At 51.4% G+C, this 21,653-nt stretch overlaps 1 protein-coding gene across 1 annotated transcript in view; it reads right to left on the bottom strand.

Moving 5' to 3' along the window:
• The window catches only part of BRSK2 (BR serine/threonine kinase 2), a 683,888-nt gene that overhangs the window by 240,982 nt on the left and 421,253 nt on the right, over positions 1-21,653 (bottom strand). The window lies entirely within an intron of this gene.

Below are 21,653 nucleotides of genomic sequence, written 5' to 3' on the forward strand. Positions count from 1 at the left end.
TGGCCACACCTGGGGCTGACAACGGCTGAGCAGGCTGAGGACTTTTCACACCACCAGAGTACACCTGGGGCCATGCAGAGAGACTGCAGGAGACAGCAGGGAAGGAGTGGTGTCCAAGTTCTGCTTACAGGAGCAAAGGGTCTGCAGAGCTGGTGTTAACACACCAGGCTGAAGTTCTTGCCATCGCGCACAGACCGTCAGATGCACATCAATGCTTTTCTCCCATCAGACTCTATTGAGCTTACAGAGAAGTTGTGATTGCCATCCCAGAAGCACACTGATGCCCTGCACCTCAAGACTTCACTGAGTTTACGTAGTAATATCAACCGCCGCATCAGAGTGAGTACGCCGCTCCCCAAATACACCTAGCAATCAACCTACCAAGCGCTGCAAATAAGGACCCCCTAGAAATTGCTTACTAGGATCTAATCAGACGCCTAAGGAAGCGCACCTCTGATCGTATATCTCCATCAATTACTTTTCAATAAGTAAACACCGACTTGATATGGTGGCAACTATTAACACCAGGCAATTATATTGTCAGTCCTGATGATGATCCCCTCATTAGGAGCTAGGGATCAAAACGTCTACTTTTTTCAAACAAAGTCAAAAGTTGACCATTGTGTAAATTAATTCTTTGCTGCTTTGCTGGATAGAGCTTGCTGTATTATTGTGTAAATTAAGTGCAAGCCACCGTTTGCTCCAAGTTATTGCCTGTTTATTGTTTGTCCCACTGAATTCCTCTCCCTCACTACCTTCCCTTAAACCTTCCCCTTCCTACATACTTGATACAGAATTGTGCCTTGCTGTATTTTGTTTGTCCTTGATTTTTCCTTATTTCTTAAATCTATTGAATAAACGTCCTTGTCCGGCTGGACATGTGAAAAATCCATATAGTACTTATCTAAGTCTATATAATTTCCTTCTCTACCCCTTACATACTGAGGACCATTGTTCTTTATAATATTGTCAAATACCCACGGTCCTTAGTTACCACTTGGGTTCCCTTGTTGACTTTCTATGCAGCAGCCTGATCAAATAGAGTGGTCGGGCGAGGCCACATGGATGAGTGTGGCCGCACTACAGGAAGGGTGAAGGCCGTAGGCTGAACACAGCAGGAGCACAGTAGGTCGATGATGCCAGCCAATGTGGGCCCGAGGTAGAGCCAGGCGCTGCAGGTACAAGGTGTTACAACCATAGGTAAGTGAGAAAAACAAGGACTCCCTGGGTAGCAGTAATGTACAGACTCCTAGGGCAGGGTAATAACCTATGTGAGTAAAAAATCCTAGGCCATCAGTAAAGTAAGTGAACAATTTGTCTAGAGCCAGTGGTGAAAAGAACAATCGAATGTGAATTTTATATTAAAATTATATATTTAATCAGCATAAATAAAAATCATATAGAGACTCTCCAAAAGTCAAACGATATGATAAGATAAAAATATGATTCATAAAGAAACATCAACAGGTTATATCAACAATAAGTACATAACATGAAAATCATACAAGTCCAATTAAAACAGTACATTCAAAGTTGTCATAAGCATGAAAGGTGCTGAAATATGTATTAAAACTCGACACGCGTTTCGGCAGAAAAAACGCCTTCCTCAGGAGTCACTGATGAAACTATTGACAATACTGTATTTCTATGCAGTATATCGAAAGTAGGTGATATCTTCTTATATTCAATAGCCAGAGCCACTTGATAAAGGCTAATTCCTGATATAATCTGTAGTATTCTTGTCAAAGGAACCAATACGTTTGGATCGTACACGATGATCGTGTAAAGCCGCGAGGTAAGTCTTCAAAAAATTATTGTTAATATATAGCGCCACAGATATCGACGTAGAGAATGGAACTTATATGCTCAGATGGACGTTCTAAATTCATGTGGTCTAAACTGCGTCAGTGGATAGAAACGTCTGGTTGTGGCCAATATTTCATGGCTTATATATTTAGATGGGGCTTCTTAGGTTGAAATATATGTTCTACTTTAATGAATGGAGACGTCTGATTATGCCGGATATATCAAGGCTCAAGCGGATGAAATTCGAACGGGCAGCAAGATAGTGCTGTTCCAGGGAACGAAAAGTGGCTAAAGGTACATCGCCGGCCGACCAAGGAGCTACCTCTAACAGAGGAGAAAAAAACATTTTTCTTCTTGCTACCCTATCCTCTGGGAGGTGCCGCAATTTCACTCAACCCCAGGTTTACAAACGTTTGTAAATCTGAGATTGTGTGAAATTCATGGGGAGATGCATGAGAATGCTCATCCTCCATCAAAGCAATACTTGCCAGAACAAAATGTAACTCACGTCCACACAAGCTGCTGCATTGCGTTTCGTTCCTTTACAAAGCCACGCAAGGCAGCGTACATCTCCCCGTGTGTCGCTTTGTAGTTATCTACTAACTATTGCAACATGTCTGCACCACAAAAGTGGCGCACCCACGATACAAAATATTATTAAATCTGGCCCCAAGTACGGGTGCAGTCGCAGTCCTTCCTCGTTACACGGCTCTGTCTGCCCTTTCTGTGCTGCTGCGGTACTCTGTATTCATTCGCTGTCTTGGCTTCTGCCTCTCCTTCTCTATCCTCCTTTCCACCCATTCTAGGCAGCTGGAGGGTACACTCTATCCCCCTTTTACGGACTCTCTAGGCTACTGAAACCCTCTCTATTCCACTTCTCAGATTCTTCAGGGCAGTGGCGTAGCAAGGTCAGGTGGTACCCGGTGTGGAACATTTCTTGTCACCCCCGGCCGGACAAAATGGCAACAATATGTTTTCAAAACAAATATTTTTGCCATTTGGTTACCCCCCCCTCAGTGATGACTCTTGTCACCCCCACCTGCGCTTGACAAAATGACAAAAATATGTGTTTAAAACACATATTTTTGCCATTTTGTCACCCCCTCAGTGATGACACCCAGGTTGGCCACACCCACCGCACCCCCCTTCCTACGCCCCTGCTTCAGGGTGCTTCGATGCCCTCACTCTCCCCCTTCGTCTGCACTCCCCAGGCTGCTGTGGTCTGGTGCAGTCTTGTCCCTGCTCCCTTTTCTTATTTCTCTCCCCCTTTTCAGAAACTCATTGACTGCTGCAGAACCCTCCTCGTGCCCTTATTCCGGACTCTCAAGGCTACTGCAGCCCCCTCTCTATCTTACTTACCCCCTCGTCTGTCTCCTTTCCCTGCTCTCGGACAACCTAGCCAACCTCGGACTTAAACAACTGGTCACTACCCCCACCCACATCGCAGGCCACACACTCGACCCAATCTTCACCTCCAGCAACCACGTCTCCTTCAGCCACACCACAGATCTCCTCTGGACTGACCACAGCTGCGTTCACTTCACCTACAACAAGCCGAAACCCATCAACCACCTCCAACCAACTCTACAAAGAAACTGGAACAAAATCACCATGGAGCAGATCTCCACATCGCTCCTTCAAACCTCCCCAGCCCTCTCCTCTAACGCCAACGAAGCCGCCTCCAACCTCACCCTTTGGCTATCCAACACCGCCGACACCTTAGCACCACTGAAAAAACGTCAACACAAACTTGGCAACAAGAAGGCTTCATGGTTCAACGATGACCTCAAAAAGTCCAAGAAACTGTGCCGCTCCCTTGAAAAGGCCTGGAAAAAAGACCCAACCACCAGCACCAAGGACGCCTTCAAAAGCGCCACCCGCACTCACCACCAACTGATCCGAAAAGCCAAGAAAACAGCATTCAAGGATCGACTTGACAACAACGCCCACAACAGCAAGGAACTCTTCAACATCGTCAAGGAATTTTCCAACCCCTCGGCCAACTCCAACGACATCACCCCCTCTCAAACCCTCTGCGATTCTCTAGCCTCTTTTTTCCACAACAAGATTGCTGACATCCACAACAGCTTTGACAACCAACCCGGAAGCCAACCCACCCTACCACCAGCTGACCATCCTCCCCCCGTTAACACCCTTAACGCCTGGAACCCAATCTCCACTGAGGACACCATCCGCCTGATGAATTCCATCCACTCTGGATCCCCCACAGACCCATGCCCTCACCACATCTTCAACAAAGCAGACTCCGTCATAGCCCCGCACCTCCGAGACGTCATCAACTGCTCCTTCAACTCCGCCACCTTCCCAGAAGACTGGAAACACGCTGAACTCACCGCCCTTCTGAAAAAACCAACAGCAGACCCCACCGAACTCAAAAACTACCGCCCCATCTCGCTTCTTCCATTCCCGGCCAAAGTCATCGAGAAAGCTGTCAACAACCAGCTCGCCGCCTTCCTCGAAGCCAACAAATCACTCGACCCCTCACAATCTGGATTCCGAGCCAAACACAGCACTGAGACCGCCCTCATCGCAGCAACAGACGACATTCGAACTCTACTGGACAATGGAGACACAGTCGCCCTCATCCTCCTGGACCTCTCAGCAGCCTTCGACACAGTCTGCCACAGCACCCTTTTACAACGCCTTAGAAACATCGGAATCCAAGGAAAGGCTCTGGAATGGATCACCTCGTTCCTCACCGGAAGAACCCAGAGAGTCCGCCTCCCACCATTCAAGTCTGAGGCCTCTGAAATCATCTGCGGCGTACCACAAGGATCCTCACTCAGTCCCACCCTCTTCAACGTATACATGAGCCCCCTCGCGGCCATCGCCCGCCAACACAACCTCAACATCATCTCTTACGCGGATGACACTCAACTAATCCTATCTCTCACCAAGGACCCCAGCACCGCCAAAACTAACCTACACGAAGGAATGAAAGAAGTCGCCGAATGGATGAAACAAAGCCGTCTGAAACTGAACTCAGACAAAACAGAAGTCCTCATCTTAGGTAAATCCCCCTCTGCATGGGACGACTCCTGGTGGCCGGAAGCCCTCGGAAATGCACCCATCCCGACAGACCACGCACGGAACCTTGGCGTCATCCTGGATTCTTCACTCTCAATGAACAGACAAGTCAGCGCCGTATCCTCTTCCTGCTTTAACATTCTTCGCATGCTCAGAAAAACATTTCGCTGGATCCCCACCGAAACAAGGAAAACAGTCACCCACGCTCTAGTCACGAGCCGACTGGACTACGGAAACACCCTCTACGCAGGTACCTCCGCTAAACTCCAGAAGAAACTACAACGAATCCAAAACGCCTCAGCCAGGCTCATATTAGACATCCCACGCAACGAACACATCTCTGGTCACCTTAAAGACCTCCACTGGCTACCCGTCAACAAGAGAATTACTTTCCGACTGCTTACCCACGCACACAAATCACTCTACGACATCGGACCAGACTGCCTCAACTCTCGACTGTCCTTCTACACCCCCTCCCGCCAACTTCGCTCTTCCAGCCAAGCCTTCGCCACTGTACCTCGCATCAACAAGACCACCATGGGAGGCAGATCCTTCTCATACCTGGCTGCCAAAACATGGAACTCACTCCCCGCTTACCTTCGCCTCACCCAGAATCACCTAGCGTTCAGAAAGCAGCTTAAAACGTGGATATTTGACAAATAATCCTCCTCCCCTTCCTAAGCGCCTTGAAACCCTCTGGGTATGTAGTGCGCTATACAAATTTTATGACTTGACTTGACTTGACTTGGCTCCCTGCACTCCCCTCTCTGTCTCCTTTCCCTGCACTCTCTTGGCTGCTGCACTCCCCTCTCTGTCTCCTTTACCTGCACTGTCTTGGCTGCTGCACTCCCCTCTCTGTCTCCTTTACCTGCACTGTCTTGGCTGCTGCACTCCCCTCGTCTGTCTCCTTTCCCTGCTCTCTCTTGGCTGCTGGACTCCCCTCTCTGTCTCCTTGTCCAGCACTCCCTAGGCTCCCTGCACTCCCCTCTCTGTCTCCTTTCCCTGCTCTCTCTTGGCTGCTGCACTCCCCTCTCTGTCTCCTTTACCTGCACTGTCTTGGCTGCTGCACTCCCCTCTCTGTCTCCTTTCCATGCACTCTTTTGGCTGATGCACTCCCCTCTCTGTCTCCTTTCCATGCACTCTTTTGGCTGATGCACTCCCCTCTCCGTCTCCTTTCCCTGCTCTCTCTTGGCTCTCTGCACTCCCCTCCCTGTCTCCTTGTCCAGCACTCCCTAGGCTCCCTGCACTCCCCTCTCTGCCTCCTTTCCCTGCTCTCTCTTGGCTGCTGCACTCCCCTCTCTGTCTCCTTCCCCTGCTCTCTCTTGGCTGCTGCACTCCCCTCTCTGTCTCCTTTACCTGCTCTCTCTTGGCTCCCTGCACTCCCCTCTCTGTCTCCTTTCCCTGCTCTCTCTTGGCTCCCTGCACTCCCCTCTCTGTCTCCTTCCCCTGCTCTCTCTTGGCTGCTGGACTCCCCTCTCTGTCTCCTTTCCCTGCTCTCTCTTGGAAGCTGCACTCCCCTCTCTGTCTCCTTGTCCAGCACTCCCTAGGCTCCCTGCACTCCCCTCTCCGTCTCCTTTCCCTGCTCTCTCTTGGCTGCTGCACTCCCCTCTCTGTCTCCTTTCCCTGCTCTCTCTTGGCTGCTGCACTCCCCTCTCTGTCTCCTTTCCCTGCTCTCTCTTGGCTGCTGCACTCCCCTCTCTGTCTCCTTTCCCTGCTCTCTCTTGGCTGCTACACTCCCCTCTCAGTCTCCTTTCCCTGCTCTCTCTTGGCTGCTGGACTCCCCTATCTGTCTCCTTTCCCTGCTCTCTCTTGGAAGCTGCACTCCCCTCTCTGTCTCCTTGTCCAGCACTCCCTAGGCTCCCTGCACTCCCCTCTCCGTCTCCTTTCCCTGCTCTCTCTTGGCTGCTGCACTCCCCTCTCTGTCTCCTTTCCCTGCTCTCTCTTGGAAGCTGCACTCCCCTCTCTGTCTCCTTGTCCAGCACTCCCTAGGCTCCCTGCACTCCCCTCTCCGTCTCCTTTCCCTGCTCTCTCTTGGCTGCTGCACTCCCCTCTCTGTCTCCTTTCCCTGCTCTCTCTTGGCTGCTGCACTCCCCTCTCTGTCTCCTTTCCCTGCTCTCTCTTGGCTGCTACACTCCCCTCTCAGTCTCCTTTCCCTGCTCTCTCTTGGCTGCTGGACTCCCCTATCTGTCTCCTTTCCCTGCTCTCTCTTGGAAGCTGCACTCCCCTCTCTGTCTCCTTGTCCAGCACTCCCTAGGCTCCCTGCACTCCCTTCTCCGTCTCCTTTCCCTGCTCTCTCTTGGCTGCTGCACTCCCCTCTCTGTCTCCTTTCCCTGCTCTCTCTTGGAAGCTGCACTCCCCTCTCTGTCTCCTTGTCCAGCACTCCCTAGGCTCCCTGCACTCCCCTCTCCGTCTCCTTTCCCTGCTCTCTCTTGGCTGCTGCACTCCCCTCTCTGTCTCCTTTCCCTGCTCTCTCTTGGCTGCTGCACTCCCCTCTCTGTCTCCTTTCCCTGCTCTCTCTTGGCTGCTGCACTCCCCTCTCTGTCTCCTTTCCCTGCTCTCTCTTGGCTGCTACACTCCCCTCTCAGTCTCCTTTCCCTGCTCTCTCTTGGCTGCTGGACTCCCCTATCTGTCTCCTTTCCCTGCTCTCTCTTGGAAGCTGCACTCCCCTCTCTGTCTCCTTGTCCAGCACTCCCTAGGCTCCCTGCACTCCCTTCTCCGTCTCCTTTCCCTGCTCTCTCTTGGCTGCTGCACTCCCCTCTCCGTCTCCTTTCCCTGCTCTCTCTTGGCTGCTGCACTCCCCTCTCTGTCTCCTTTCCCTGCTCTCTCTTGGCTGCTGCACTCCCCTCTCTGTCTCCTTTCCCTGCTCTCTCTTGGCTGCTGCACTCCCCTCTCTGTCTCCTTTCCCTGCTCTCTCTTGGCTGCTACACTCCCCTCTCAGTCTCCTTTCCCTGCTCTCTCTTGGCTGCTGGACTCCCCTCTCTGTCTCCTTTCCCTGCTCTCTCTTGGAAGCTGCACTCCCTTCTCTGTCTCCTTGTCCAGCACTCCCTAGGCTCCCTGCACTCCCCTCTCCGTCTCCTTTCCCTGCTCTCTCTTGGCTGCTGCACTCCCCTCTCTGTCTCCTTTCCCTGCTCTCTCTTGGAAGCTGCACTCCCTTCTCTGTCTCCTTTCCCTGCTCTCTCTTGGCTGCTGCACTCCCCTCTCTGTCTCCTTGCCCGACACTCTCTCTGGTTCGCTCTTCTCGGTCCTCCCCTGGTTCCACCCCTTGGTGCAGGAGCCTTTACGGTCTGCTGTGTTGACATGCATTGTACACTGTGGGGCATGTGTTAGTGGGGCGGGTGAGAGGGCAGAGGTCCCTGGATGCTCCCCCAACCACCCTCTCCCCCCTTCCATTAGCAGGACCCACGCTCCCCATCCAGGAGACAGGGCCCCGGGCACACAGAGACAAGTGACAGGCCCTGGTAATTGTCGTTCATCAATATTTATGCACCTCCCTGTCCCCGGCCCTGCTCCCCGATCCCCCCGCAGCCCCCCATACCAGAAATATAAGCACAATAAACCGACGGTCGCGCTGGAGGGTCCCCGGGGCCGGCTTCCTCCCCGTCTCCTCACTTCCCGCGCAGTAATTGGCATTATATCTTACCTCTGATGTTTAATATAGTCAGCCGGGGGCCGCTTCCGTCATCATCTCCAGATACACACACTAAATATGCATCTGACCCAAAAGCAGAAGATAAATCACAAAAGCGCCCCTTATTCATCCCAGGCGCGCGGGCAGGGGTGTCGTGGGCGGGAAGCAACAGAAGCGGGCCGGGGGCTCACCTCTAACAACAGTGGATCTAGGGAACATCATTATGTTATTCTTTGCATCCCACCACAACCGGAGCGCCTGCACCGCTCCCTACAGCTCTTCCACAAACAGAGTGCCTGTACCGCCCCCTACAGCTCTTCCACAGACAGAGCGCCTTCACCACTCCCTACAGCTCTTCCACAGACTGTACCGCTCCCTACAGCTCTTCCACAGACAGAGCAACTACACCGCTCCCTCCAGCTCTTCCACAACCGGAGCGCCTACACCACTCCCTACAGCTCTTCCACAGACGGAGCGCCTGCACCGCTCCCTACAGCTCGTCCACAGCTGGAGCGCCTACACCACTCCCTACAGCTCTTCCACAACCGGAGCGCCTGCACCGCTCCCTACAGCTCCTCCACAGACAGTGTACATGCACCACTCCCGACAGCTCCTCCACAGACGGAGCGCCTGCACCACTCTCTACAGCTCTTCCACAGACAGAGCGCCTGTACCGCTCCCTACAGCTCTTCCACAGACACAGCTCCTACACCACTCCCTACAGCTCTTCCACCGCCAGAGCGCCTACACCACTCCCTACAGCTCTTCCACAACCGGAGCGCCTACACCACTCCCTACAGCTCTTCCACAGACAGATCGCCTGCACCGCTCCCTACAGCTCCTCCAGAGACAGTGTGCCTGCACCACTCTCTACAACTCTTCCACAGACGGAGCGCCAACCCAATTCCCTACAGCTCTTCCACAGCTGGAGCGCCTACACCGCTCCCTACAGCTCGTCCACAGATGGAGCGCCTGCACCGCTCCCTACAGCTCTTCCACAGGGCGCCTGTACCGCTCCCTACCGCTCTTCCACAGACAGAGCGCCTACACCACTCCCTACAGCACTTCCACGGATGGAGCGCATACACCACTCCCTACAGCTCTTCCGCAGACAGAGCGCCTACACCACTCCCTACAGCTCTTCCACGGACGGAGCGCCTACACCACTCCCTACAGCTCTTCTACAGACAGAGCGCCTACACCACTCCCTAGAGCTCTTCCACAGACAGAGCGCCTACACCACTCCCTAAAGCTCTTCCACAGACGGAGTGCCTGCACCTCTCCCTACAGCTCCTCCTCATACGGAGCGCCGACACCACTCCCTACAGCTCTTCCACAGACAGAGCGCCTACACCGCTCCCTACAGCTCTTCCACAGACGGAGCGCCTGCACCACTCCCGACAGCTCCTCCACAGACAGAGCGCCTGCACCACTCCCTACTGCTCTTCCACAGACAGAGTGCCTACACCACTCCCTACAGGTCCTCCACAGACGGAGCGCCTGCACCACTCCTTACAGCTTTTCCACTGACGGAGCGCCTACATCACTCCCTACAGCTCCTCCTCAGACGTAGCGCCTGCACCACTCCCTACAGCACTTCCACAGACAGAGCGCCTACACCGCTCCCTACAGCTCCTAGACAGACAGAGCGCCTGCACCACTCCCTACAGCTCCTCCACAGACGGAGTGTCTGCTCCGCTCCCTACAGCTCCTCCACAGCCGGAGCGCCTACACCGCACCCTACAGCTCTTCCATAGACAGAGTGCCTGCACTGCTCCCTACAGCTCCTCCACAGCCGGAGCACCTACACAGCTCGTCCACAGACGGAGCGCTTGCACCCCTCCCTACAGCTCCTCCACAGACGGAGCACCTGCACGGCTCTCTACAGCTACTCCACAGACGGAGCGCCTGCACTGCTCACTACAGCTCTTGCACAGACGGAGCACCTACACCACTCCCTACAGGTCCTCCACAGACGGAGCGCCTGCACCACTCCTTACAGCTCTTCCACAGACGGAGCGCCTACATCACTCCCTACAGCTCCTCCTCAGACGGAGCGCCTGCACCACTCCCTACAGCTCCTCCACAGAGGGAGCCCCTACACCGCTCCCTATAGCTCTTCCACAAACAGAGCGCCTGCACTGCTCCCTAAAGCTCCTCCACAGACGGAGCGCCTACACCGCTCCCTACAGCTCTTCCACAGACGGAGCGCCTGCACTGCTCCCTAAAGCTCCTCCACAGACAGAGCGCCTACACCACTCCCTACAGCTCCTCCACAGACGGAGTGTCTGCACCGCTCCGACAGCTCCTCCACAGCCGGAGCGCCTACACCGCACACTACAGCTCTTCCACAGATGGAGTGCCTGCACTGCTCCCTACAGCTCCTCCACAGCCGTAGTGCCTACACCACTCCCTACAGCTCTTCCACAGATGGAGCCCCAGCACCACTCCCCACAGCTCTTCCACAGATGGAGCGGCTGCACCACTCCCTACAGCTCCTCCACAGACGGAGCGCCTGCACCACTCCCTACAGCTCCTCCACAGACGGAGCGCCTACACCGCTCCCTACAGCTCTTGCACAGACGGAGCGCCTGCACCGCTCCCTAAAGCTTCTCCACCGCCTGAGCACCTACACTACTCCCTACAGCTCCTCCACAGACGGAGTGTCTGCACCGCTCCCTACAGCTCCTCCACAGCCAGAGCGCCTATACCACCCCCTACAGCTCTTCCGCAGATGGAGTGCCTGCACCGCTCCCTACAGCTCCTCCACAGCCGGAGCCCCTACACCACTCCCCACAGCTCTTCCACAAAGGAGCGGCTGCACCACTCCCTACAGCTCCTCCACATATAGAGCGCCTGCACCACTCCCTACAGCTCCTCCACAGAGGGAGCCCCTACACCGCTCCCTACAGCTCTTCCACAAACAGAGCGCCTGCACTGCTCCCTAAAGCTCCTCCACAGACGGAGCGCCTACACCGCTCCCTACAGCTCTTCCACAGACGGAGCGCCTGCACTGCTCCCTAAAGCTCCTCCACAGACAGAGCGCCTACACTACTCCCTACAGCTCCTCCACAGACGGAGTTTCTGCACCGCTCCCTACAGCTCCTCCACAGCCAGAGCGCCTATACCACCCCCTACAGCTCTTCCACAGATGGAGTGCCTGCACCGCTCCCTACAGCTCCTCCACAGCCGGAGCGCCTACACCACTCCCCACAGCTCTTCCACAGACGGAGCCCCTACACCACTCCCCACAGCTCTTCCACAAAGGAGCGGCTGCACCACTCCCTACAGCTCCTCCACAGCCGGAGCGCCTACACCACTCCCCACAGCTCCTCCACAGAGGGAGCCCCTACACCGCTCCCTACAGCTCTTCCACAAATGGAGCGCCTGCACTGCTCCCTAAAGCTCCTCCACAGACGGAGCGCCTACACCGCTCCCTACAGCTCTTCCACAGACGGAGCGCCTGCACTGCTCCCTAAAGCTCCTCCACAGACGGAGCACCTACACCACTCCCTACAGCGCTTCCACAGCCGGAGCACCTACAACACTCCCTGCAGCTCTTCCACAGACAGAGCGCCTACACCACTCCCTACAGCTCCTCCACAGGCGGAGCGCCTGCACCACTCCCTACAGCTCGTCCACAGATGGAGCGCCTACACCACTCCCGACAGCTCTTCCACAGAAGGAGCGCCTACACCACTCCCTACAGCTCTTTCACAGCTAGTGCGTCTACACCACTCCCTACAGCTCTTCCACAGACGGGGTGCCTACACCACTCCCTACAGCTCCTCCACAGACAGTGTACATGCACCACTCCCGACAGCTCCTCCAAAGACGGAGCGTCTGCACCGCTCCCTACAGTTCTTCCACAGGCGGAGCGCCTGCACCGCTCCCTACAGCTCTTCCACAGACGGAGCGCCTACATCACTCCCTACAGCTCTTCCACAGACGGAGCGCCTACACCACTTCCTACAACTCCTCCACAGACAGAGCGCCTGCATCGCTCCCTACAGCTCTTTCACAGACGAAGCGCCTGCACCACTCCCTACAGCTCTTCCACAGACGGAGTGCCTGCACCACTCCCGAAAGCTCTTCCACAGACGGAGTGCCTGCACCTCTCCCTACAGCTCCTCCACAGACGGAGTGCCTGCACCGCTCCCTACAGCTCCTCCACAGATGAAGCGCCTACACCACTCCCTACAGCACTTCCACAGACGGAGCGCCTGCACCACTCCCTACAGCTCTTCCACAGACGGAGTGCCTGCATCACTCCCGAAAGCTCTTCCACAGACGGAGTGCCTGCACCTCTCCCTACAGCTCCTCCACAGACGGAGCGCCTACACCACTCCCTACAGCTCCTCCACAGACAGAGCGCCTTCACCACTCCCGACAGCTCCTCCACAGACGGAGTGCCTGCACCGCTCCCTACAGCTCCTCCACAGATGGAGCGCCTACACCACTCCCTACATCTCCTCCACAGACGGAGCGCCTTCACCACTCCCGACAGCTCCTTCACAGACGGAGTACCTGCACCACTCCCTACAGTTCTTCCACAGACGGAGGGCCTGCACCACTCCCTACAGCTCCTCCACAGACTGAGCGCCTACACAGCTCTGCCACAGACGGAGCGCCTGCACCGCTCCCTACTGCTCTTCCACAGACAGAGCGCCTGCACCGCTCCCTACAGCTCTTCCACAGACGGAGCACCTACACAGCTCTGCCACAGACGGAGCACCTGCACCGCTCCCTACTGCTCTTCTACAGACAGAGTGCCTACACCACTCCCTACAGCTCTTCCACAGACAGGGTGCCTACACCACTCCCTACAGCTCTTCCACAGACGGAGCGTCTGCAACCACTACCTACAGCTCTTCCACAGACGGAGCGCCTGCACCACTCTCTACAGCTCTTCCACAGACAGAGCGCCTGCACCACTCCCTACAGCTCTTCCACAGACAGAGCACCTACACCACTCCCTACAGCTCTTCCACAGACAGAGCACCTACACCACTCCCTACAGCTCTTCCACAGACGGAGCGCCTGCAACCACTCCCTACAGCTCTTCCACAGACGGAGCGCCTGCACCACTCCCTACAGCTCTTCCACAGACGGAGTGCCTACATCACTCCCTACAGCTCCTCCACAGACGGAGCGCCTGCACCGCTCCCTACAGCTCTTCCACAGATGGAGCGCCTACACTACTCCCTACAGCTCTTCCACAGACGGATCGCCTGCTCCCCTCCCGACAGCTCTTCCACAGACAGAGCGCCTGCACCACTCCCTACAGGTCTTCCAAAGACGGAGCACCTGCACCACTCCCTACAGCTCTTCCACAGACGGAGCGCCTGCAACCACTCCCTACAGCTTTTCCACAGACGGAGCGCCTGCACCACTCCCTACAGCTCTTCCACAGACGGAGGGCCTGCACCACTCCCTACAGCTCCTCCACAGATGGAGCGCCTACACAGCTCTGCCACAGACGGAGCGCCTGCACCACTCCCTACAGCTCTTCCACAGACGGAGCACCTGCACCACTCCCTACAGCTCCTCCACAGACGGAGCGCCTACACAGCTCTGCCACAGACGGAGCGCCTGCACCACTCCCTACAGCTCTTTCACATACGGAGCGCCTGCACCACTCCCTACAGCTCTTCCACAGATGGAGCGCCTGCACCACTCCCTACAGCTCTTCCACAGACAGAGCGCCTATACCACCCCCTACAGCTCTTACACAGACCGAGCGTCTACACAGCTCTGCCACAGACGGAGCACCTGCACCACTCCCTACAGCTCTTCCATAGACGGAGCGCCTGCACCACTCCCTACAGCTCTTCCACGGATGGAGCGCCTGCACCACTCCCTACAGCTCTTCCACAGACGGAGTGCCTGCACCACTCCCTACAGCTCTTCCACAGATGGAGCACCTAGACCTTTCTTTAAACTGCAGCACACCCACACCACCGAGCTGTAGCAAACTGCTCCAATGAATGCTCTTGAGACATGCACTACATCGGCCGACTCAACCAAGAGATAAAGCGTGCTGAACACCAAGTAAAAGTGCAAGCGTAGCACTCACTCGCTACATTGACCCAACACAAACAATAGGTAACCTTGCGTTGAATCGCATGTGCAGCATCCAATCCCTACAGCAACTCAACTCACACAAGAGGCAACACCATGGGCTACATCAAGCTCCACAGCACAGAAAGACCATTCCGTACAATGAGCCCACAAAGCTGTGATAACACCTTGTTTAACACCAGACTCAACAGCTTACTCAGCAACCATACCCTACAGAGACCTGACAGAAGAGATAACACCATACTTTAATTAACGCCCCTCGGGCATGCGCTACAGTGACCTACTCAACCATAGAGATAAAACGTGCACAATACCAAGCTAAACTGCAATTTCAGCACTTGATCACTACAGTGACCTAACACAACTAAGAGATAACACCATGCTCAGCTGAATGTTCCTCAGGCATGCACTATAGCGACCGACTCAACCAAGAGATAACACCGTGCTCAGCTGTGGATCCTCAGGCATGCACTACAGCGACCAACTCAACCAAGAAATAAACAGTGCACAACACCAAGCTAAACTGCAAGTTCAGCACTCAATCACTACAGTGACCGAACACAACCAAGTGATAACAGCACGCTCAGCTGAATGTTCCTCAAGCATGCACTACAGTGACCGACTCAACCAAGAGATAAATTGTGCCCAACATCAAACTAAACTGCAAGTTCAGCACTGAATCACTACAGTGACCCAACACAACCAAGAATAACACCATGCTTAGCTGAATGTTCCTCAGGCATGCACTACAATGACCGACTCAACCAAGAGATAAACCATGGTTGACACCAAGCTAAACTACAAGTTCAGTACTCAATCACTACAGTGACCCAACACAACCAAGAATAACACCATGCTTCGCTGAATGTTCCTCAGGCATGCACTACAATGACCGACTCAACCAAGAGATAAACCATGGTTGACACCAAGCTAAACTACAAGTTCAGTACTCAATCACTACAGTGACCCAACACAACCAAGAATAACGCCATGCTTTGCTGAATGTTCCTCAGGCATGCACTACAATGACCGACTCAACCAAGAGATAAACCATGGTTGACACCAAGCTAAACTACAAGTTCAGTACTCAATCACTACAGTGACCCAACACAACCACGAATAACACCATGCTTAGCTGAATGCTCCTCAGGCATGCACTACAGCGACCCGACTCAAGCAAGATATAAACTGTGCTTGACACCAAGCTCATCTGCATGCTTAGCACCTATTCCCTACAGCGACTGGACACATGAATACAACACCATGATCAAATGACTACTAAACACCCTTATGCTACAGTGACCTGAGATAGCACTGTACTCAACTCCTCCAGAAAAATAGAGCTCCTACTCCATTCCCATCAACTCACCCGCAACTCACCCACAACTCTGAGACCATTCCAAAACCTGTAACTCACCCACAACCGGTACTCCTCCCATATTAAACACTCCAACTTAGATGGCAGCTTCAATCTTCCTCAGTATTTATTCTTTACAGAGTGACAAACTCCTACAGGGGAGAAAAACTACTCTTCCCACTCATGGTCGGAATCTACTAATGATGAACTTCACCACATGTGCTTCATACATTTTCTAAAGCAAAGAGATCTGTCGAGAAACCAAGAGCGCAAAACAGTATCTCTTGCGCCTCCACCATCTTCCACGGGTCACAGAAATCCCGATATATGACAAATTCTATCCCAGGCCAACTGGCCTTTTAAAGACAGGACCCCTCTGTACCGATTGCCCATTATTTAGTCTGCCACAAGTCCCACCTAGGCCCACTGGCATACAATGCTTCACAATAATATTGGGCCATTTGTACTAAAATTTGATTTGGATAAAGTGGTCGCAACTTGAACACCAACCTTTTGCAAACGAAATTAGATTTTTTTTTGTGAACTGACCTATGTATAATAGGTCAGGTCGCAAAATCACTATTCTAAGTGGGCCACAATTCAACATAGCTCATCAATATTCATAGAGTAGTTCGCAAACTGTGACTCACTCTGATTAGATGATATTAAAGGAAAGTTGGCCCAGGGAGGTCAGCAGACCACCCTGTCTGTGACTTCAGTCAAATAAAGTATCCATATTTTCAATACAGCCCATACTCTTAAAGGGAAAGGCATACATTTAAGGAAAAAAGTTTGTTTAAGAATTGGCAGTGATTTCGTAAACCACTGCCCACTCCAAACAAACTTTTTCTTCCAGACACAAGGGGAAAGGTTAATTCCTCTTTGCAAGTGGCAGTGCCAACCGGATGTATGACGATACAACGTGGGCCATTTCAACGTGGTCTGTTAGATCGCGGTTTTTACAACGCAAGTCGTTACATCGACACCATTGGTACATTCTATCGAGATTCGGAATTTGGAAGAGATGCCCTAAACACGTCCAATCAAAACTGCGATTCGTAATGCACTTCTAAACTCATTTTGTGATTCAGCAATTTGCTACCGAATAGCAAGATTGGTGTAGTACATTTGGCAGTCAAAAACCTAGTGATTTAGTAAATTGCAGGTTTTGCGACTGCTAAATGACTTTCATATATGTAGCCCATCGTCCGTAATTTTCAATTAGACTTCCAAGGTTCCAACAAGGACTAGGTGAAATTTAAATACTGCCAGCGTAATCTGCGTGATTTTGTGTTACGCTTGTTCAGAAACCCCCCCCGAAATTACACTGTTGTGCCACATTGTATATTTACACAGCTATTTGCAGCAAAATTACAGCACAGAAGTGTGGGAACAACCAGAATGAGAGCGAATGTTGTTATCAGTATATGTGTTTTTCCTGCATGTTTTTTTTTTAGCTCAAACCCATCTTCACATCAAAAATCGACGCAAGTACACATTTCACACTAAAATACAGCTCTATGTGATGCATTTGCCTTTCATGTAACAATGCGTAAGTTTGCACAATTTTCCAGAAATTTTACATCTTATGCAAATGAAAATTACGCAATGTTGATCATCCCTCATTCCAAACCCAGCTTTGGACATGAGGTCCTTTAGCTGGATATGCTACTAACAGTCTAATACACAAGATAAGGAGCCTAGGAAGGGCCCCTGGAGGATAGAGAGGTCCTCACCTCACCAAGGAGGTTGGAGGGGATACGTCCTCCCTGCTGGATATATCCCAAAACTAAAGAATATTCTTTTCTGGAACCAAAGTGGTTCCTTCAAGAAAGCAAAAATTTGGGAGACACCACGGATGTTTACTCCAGGTTTTTACCGACCTACTTCGGTGGGTAGGAAGGGAAACAGACCCTGGCTTCTGCTCCCTAGGGGCGCATGAGAGGGACGCCTTGTAGTCACACATTTGTCAAAGATCAGTCCCTGTCAATGTGGGGAAATTCCTCTTAGGAACAGCAATAAGTATTAGACTTGTTCCAAATATATATATATATTTTTTAAATCAAACATGCAAATCGCATGCCCACCTTTTCACTCACGTCCTTTGGGGAAGTGACTTCATCGCATTCCACCCTGACAAAAGCCCAGGACTTTTGTTGAGCCAGTAGGAAGGGCTGAAACATGTTGGTGTTCTAGTTAGGGTCATAGGACCATTACATCCTCTAGCCCTACATTGTTATTTTTAAACCTTCCCTCTCACTCCACCAATAAAGGATACTTTAGGAGTGGGTGAGGAATTCAATATTTAAGTTTATATCACCATACACAAAGTCTTCATAAGTGCTCCCTGAAATATGGTTGATCCCACCCGGACTTTTAGGAGTTGTGTTGAGCCCCACGATGAAGCATGTCACTGTAAGAGTGAGTGAAGGCTATATTAGGAAAAGAGTCTCTTTCACTTCCTACCCACCAAAGTAGGTCGGTAAAAATCTGGGGTAAACATCCTTGGTGTCCCCCACATTTTTGCTTTCTTGAAGGAACTAGTCTGGTTCCAGAAGGGATACTCTTTTGTCTTGAGATATGCTACTAACAATAAACACAATTTAAGCAGGACGCGGCAGCGCTACATTTCGACAAGTGTCCTCTTCCAGGACTGAAGTTCCCGGCTTAGATTTGATGATGCTAATGTTTGCTCCTCCACATTCTCCCTGCGGAGCACATTTCGAGCAGAAGGGAGGCACATGGCACTTTTTACATTTTCTGTGGATGTTCGGGCATGAATGATCCCCATAGAGAAACAAAGTAACATGTGCCTCCCCATCACTTGAAGTGCGCCAAAGAATAGAAACAAAGAGGGAAAGATGGCAGCTGCCAGGCGTTAACTGCGAGTTGTTAAAGTTTGAATAAAGTGACAAATTGTACATTGAAAGAGAGAAAATGACTGGGCTATTTTGGATTTTGCATTGTAAGTGAGCCACAGAACGCTGATGATGGAAGAAGGCCATTGTTCGGGACACTGAGAGGCCACCTCTACAGCATCAGAAAGATTAGGAAGCGGTGCATCATGGGAAGGGCAGAGATATACTCAGCAGTGGGCTCACTTAGCTACTATGAAAGCAGCATGTCAGTGCGTGGCCACCGTCTTCCCCAAAGGCCATGTGCACAAGACCCTTTTAGCTGATTGGCTAAACATCTCTACAATGTATGCAAGGTTCGAGTCGGGGTACCACGCGGGTGGACGGCATCTCCCCACTTATTTTACAGGGAGCTCAATAACTGGAGCATATGGAGCCACACGTTCACTCTTTGGCCTCTTTGGGGCGAGATCGGCGCTCATTCAGAACGCTGCTCACACGCTGGCTTCTCTGAAGCAATCGCATCTAAGGGGTGAGCGAGGGGAAGCAATGAGTCTGATGGTGCAAGCCACGTTTCGTGACGTCACTTCCTGTCGTGACGTTAGCGTTCCCCCACTTCTTTTTTTAGGACTTGTGCCCTGAATGTATGCAAAGTAAAGTCGAATCTCAAAATGTACACCGAGTGTCATCGGCAGATTCCACCGCTAAGGACAGGATAAAACCTATCAGCAAAATCAGACAATCAGTTCTATGAAAAATGTCAATGCGCTGTGCGCGCGCACATGTACAGCCCACAGAGGCCCCATGCTGTGAAATCCGCAAATGTTTGCAGGTGAAGACATAACTAAACAATTCCTATTGTGAGCAGAAACTGCACCCTCTAGAATATCCTTGTGATTTTCCTGAAACTATTCAACGCATTACTTTGGTGATTTAGCATTTGATGATCTCCAGTTTGATTTGTAGGGGCCCAGCCAGAGAGAGAGGATCCCTGAAACCGATCCCTCGTTAATCGGAGTAAACCCACCTCCCATATTGAGTTCAGTGAATAATCTGCAATAGGCCTTCTATACTGTGCAAGCACTGCCTGGCTGCTGAAGGTGAAATGTATCTCCATGCTAACAACCCCTGAAAACCCAGGCCGTCTTCTACCATTGAATGACAGAATGGTCATTTCCCTCTGAATTTCTAGATGGTGAATTGGTAATAAAACATTTGTAAGTCAATATGTAAATCTTGCAGTATTCCTCGGTTTCCAAAGTCAGTCTTAAACATCCATCTTCCCCTTCCAAGAAGAAAGCTCAACCAATCATGGCACGCGGCTGTGTTGTACTGCTCCCAACATGGCGGTGGCAGAATTGGAAATGCTCCCTAGATAGTTTCCCTCGGTGGAATGTTGTCTACTTGATGAACTACCAGGATGCATGTCACTCTCGGGGTCAGCTACAGGCCTGCTTGTCTGCCTCCTGGGTACAATGAATCCTGATTTTCCATCGCAGAGCATGTGTTCCTCTACCTTTACACGGAATGATGCCCCAGTGACAAGAACACATTTATTTTCCCTGATAAGCAGCAACTGAGAGATGGATCAAGATCCCCCCTCCCCCACTGCACAAAGATGCTAATACATGGCCCTGTGATGCAGAGGTTGCTGAAAGCAGGTAGCCCTAAATGACATCAAAAGGCAGTGGTCGCAATTAATGCATTCATTTGTCACAATAGCATTGCATGTCATAGATCAATTGTTAAACGAGCCATGTGTATATGATGCCATGACATTCAGTGATAAAACATACTTTCCAGAATTCTACAGTTAAAACATAATCATTAGGAAATTATCCAAATCCATCCTGTATGGCATTAGGGCCGGGCTTTTATTGGTGATGCTACCAATTTCCGTGATTTTTGGTTATAATGTATTATTCTAGAAATCCATCAACACAAATTCTTTCGCTGTTTTTTCTGGCGTTGTAATCCTACTTTTCTAATATATATATATATATATATATATATATATATATATAAAAACTCCCTTTTGGGGCGTGGTTTTCAAGAAAGAAAATCTTTAAACCTACTTTTTTTGCTGAATAATTCTTTAGCAAAAAGATGTTTGTAGGGACAACAATCTCCTAAAAACTTTTCTTTATGAGAAATTGTGTCCACATGTAAAGTTATGAAAAGATGCCAAACAACAGAACCGTGTTAAATTGTAAAGTTCGACACATGAAAAACTCCACTGGCAAGATGCCAGTTCCACAGACCTCAGTTAAAATCCTCTGCATTGACTGGATGTAACGAATGACCAAATCCTTAGTTCACACACTTCAGACATGGATAAAATAATTATGGACTTCTAAAAAGTAAACCTTGAGGCCAACATTTTATGTGAAAATTTAGACAAATTCAGGATATGGTTGGATGAATAACTGAAGGGTGCTAGGAGGCTTCGGAAGCGCCTTGACAACCTCCAGCAAGCAGGTTATATTTCTTGACTTCATTGCAAAGTAACTCACTCCCTGCGAAGTCCAGACAGATCAAAGAATGTTCCATTCCCACATTCATGCTCTGGTGGACCCTAGGTGACTCTCTTTGCAAATGTATCCCACTGAAATGTCTAGAGCTTGTCGATTTTATGCAGCAAATTTACAATAGGGGAGAAAATCCAGTTATGGATTTGTACATACATATTTCACTTGGCTTTGGCCTAGTGAAGACATCTGGGGTTCCGGTGCCAGCATTTGGTACATCTGAGGCAGAACAGCAGTTTTCCACAAAAAAGCAACAAGAGAACACCTCCATGTCATGTGATCTTGGCTGCCCAGGACCACACACAACAACGACAGCAACTTTCTTGGTTAGGGAAGGCAGTCTAAAGACT

The sequence above is a fragment of the Lissotriton vulgaris genome, chromosome 2_1 (genome assembly GCF_964263255.1).
Source record: "Lissotriton vulgaris chromosome 2_1, aLisVul1.2, whole genome shotgun sequence".
NCBI classification, from domain to species: domain Eukaryota; kingdom Metazoa; phylum Chordata; class Amphibia; order Caudata; family Salamandridae; genus Lissotriton; species Lissotriton vulgaris.